Below are 3351 nucleotides of genomic sequence, written 5' to 3'. Positions count from 1 at the left end.
CTTAAAAAAAAGTCATAACTTCATGATCTTGCCTGAGAAACTCAGGTCAGCCATTTAACAACACCTAAACATATGTTCAACATGTTTGTCAGGTTCTTCTGGAGATGTGTATGTTGCATCCTTGCAGCAGCATACATTTTATGTGTACTTAAAATTGCCAGTGAGTGACTTGTCTCTTACCTTCTCTGGGGATTCATTCTCTGTTTGAGAGATTAACATTATACCTAGTAATAATAGAGGGTTGTGTATTTACTTGCTGCTCAATAAGTATTGCTCACTCAGGCAGCTGTAAACCTTAAAACTGACTCCATGTCCAGCAGCTCAGGTGCTGATGGGTGGGGAGAGATTAATTCTTGGCAAAAATTAAATAGGAGGATTTAGGTTTTCCTTTGGAGAAATTACTTCTAAAGAGGATTGGGGAGGAGGGAGATGGAGAAGTGTAATAGAAATGATGCCATGGCTTTGAGCAAGGAGAGTCATATACATGGAACTATATAGTTGGAAAAAACAAAAAAAACCCAAAAACAAAACAAAAAGCAGTTGACAAACTGAGTATTGCAAATGTATGTTTGTCCATATATGTATACATACAGATATAATCACACATACAAATTTATGGCCACTTTCAGAGCACATAGACACCACTGTCATGGACCACAGCCCCACGTGACCTGACTGGTGACAGTGTTTTAATAGTCATCGTGTTTTCAAAGCATTATAGAAACGAAAAGCTCTCTATAAATGCTAAGCATTATGAGAACTATATTGTTTTGACAGAAACAAAGTCTATTACAGCAAAGCTTTTTTCCTGCCTTGGCACAGGAGATCTCATCGCCAGTATCCCCAGCAGCGTTCTCCATTGTCACGATGACATCTACTGGAGGGGATAGGGTTGGGCACAGATTTCCTCTGAGTGTTAACACTTCTAACATCAGCGGGGCTGGTGCAAATTCACACACTGAGAACTACTACTACACTATTGAAATGTGTGGAAAGCAACACCGCAATTTTAGTGTTCTACATATTTTAAATCGCAGCTCCCTCAAGAGACACATGGTAAAAAAGGATTAAATTATTCAGACCTCATCTGTGTAAATAAAAATGGCCCAGCCACATAATTTTTAATTATTATATGAAAAGGGAAGAAACTTGTTAAATATCTCTTGAAAGATACAAATAAGCATTAACTTTAGAAAAACATGTATTATTGTGGCACTCCAAAGATATGCAGATCTGAAACACAGGTTTGTGAAAACAAACACAATATTAGAAATCAGTTTATACTTTATATAAACAGCATAAACTGGAAAGAAAATATATGCAGTGCTTTACATGTGAGGGTTTTAATTTTCTGCACAATAAAAAACCCTTATGTTCGCATGAAAAAATAGTGCGTGTTCTTGTTTCTGAAATTGAAGTGCAAATGAATCTTCACAAAACTGAAAAGAAGAATTGAGAATGAATATCCCATGAAGCACCACATCGAACTGCTTTCGTTGGAAATTCAGTTTGCTCAAGTGAATCTGGAGTCACCAACCGTTCAAGTTTTGCAGGGAGGTTTTCCTTTAAGCCCATTCATCACCCCCAGGCTATGGCTGCACCTTGGCAGCCTCACCAGCCAAGGAGGTCCACTGCCTGCACGAGGGATGGAGTGTGCCAAGTCTGCCTATTGTCCTCTTGTTCACTCTGTTCTGTTCCTTTTCAGTGGAGAGGAGCAGAGAATAACGATGTGTGACAAATGCTCTGTGCCAGCAGGTGATATCTGCAGGCTCAGTCTGTGCCTGGGATTCAGAGGCTGCACGTGGATTCTGGCTGCTGCTTCCAAGTGAGCTTATAGGAAAATTTTCTAGGAAAGAAGTGTATACACTGGGCCAGAATTTGGCATGAAACTAAACAAAACCAGTCCTGCTCAAATAAACTTGCAGCCTAACACTGCACAAACCCAGACCCACCGGAAAAAAAAGAGGCTTTAATTTAACAAAAGAATGTTGTTTGCCTCCTGGAGGCCTGCCTTCCTTCTCGTGTAGGAAAAGAAACAATAATAGGTGTCTGCAGATGAGCGGGTGGGCTGAAATTCAGGAATTTTTCAGAAAAATCACAATATACCAAGTCAGGAAATTTTTCCACATGAAGGATCACTGGAATAATGGAGAGAAATGAGGACAGAAAAATAACATAAAGGAATCACTGCAGACAGCATCAGTGGTGAGAGAAATGTGATGGAAAGCAAGAGGAGAAATGAGACTAGTGTGGGTATCACAGTAGGCTTTGACGGCAAGCACTGGGATCTTAAACCTGACAACAGGCAAAGACACCAAAGAATTCAAACTGCCAAAATAGCTCTTGCTATTAACAGCAATGGGAGATAATGCAGGACAAGCTGGAGAGAAGCAATGTCTGTGGCTGGGAGGCCAACAAGGAAGGGTACCGCATATGATGTGTTGAACAGTGTCTCAGCCTACAAATATGTAGAAAGCGTGATGTGCCCTCTGCCAAACTGCTTGAGAACGCCTGTCCTGGATTTCAAGCTGTCTAGAAATCAGAACAGCGCTGGCAAAGTAATTTGGCAGCAGATGACTGCTGCTACAAGCGGCCATCTACTGCCCAAGGTATTAGGGTTGGCAGACTAGAAACATGCTGTCAATGCTTGGCAGCTGAGAAACATGCTGAAAGGTGCTTGTCACACAGCTGAAAGAAAACCACCACATCCCCAGTAAATAACACCTCTATTAAAAAGAAAAAAGATGGTGCCAGAGTATTAATTATGATTCCCCTAGTCCTTCATACATAACTGTACTTCTGTTTTCTCTTGTATCAATGACAGAGGTAATGAAAGGCCAGCTTAAAACCCATTATCTGTTGCTTGCATATGAAAGATAAGGATATCTTTAAAACTGTAAAACTGTCCACACATACAACTATTAGGCTTGCCATCTCCTGGTCTAGGAAGGCTGGATGTATTTAAGTTCTCTTTGAAATCTCTCTCCCATCTCTGTCAGTTTGTCACCCAAGGGAGCTCCTAAAAGCTGATCTTCCCCTTCTGTGTCTTCTTGATGGGTTTGTTAGTGTTTTGACTGCATTTGATTTTCAAGGTCTCAGGCTGAAGTTTGTTTCTCCTTGGAGACTGCATGTGATGTCCCTGAATCCTAATACTTTCACTCACTATCTTTTCAATATAGGCAAGTCTGTTCTTGTGTGGGAACAATTACATGTCCTGTGTTTGTTCTTCCCACAGCCTCAGGCTAAGCAGAACAAAGATGGGACACTCAGAATTCATCCTGTTCATAAAGTTTGTCCTTGGTGATTCAGACATATATCTTTCATCAAACTGCTGCATATCAGTGCAAAGAA

The sequence above is a fragment of the Melopsittacus undulatus genome, chromosome 1, assembly GCF_012275295.1.
Source record: "Melopsittacus undulatus isolate bMelUnd1 chromosome 1, bMelUnd1.mat.Z, whole genome shotgun sequence".
Taxonomy (NCBI): Eukaryota; Metazoa; Chordata; class Aves; order Psittaciformes; family Psittaculidae; genus Melopsittacus; species Melopsittacus undulatus.
This window is presented reverse-complemented; position numbering follows the sequence as displayed.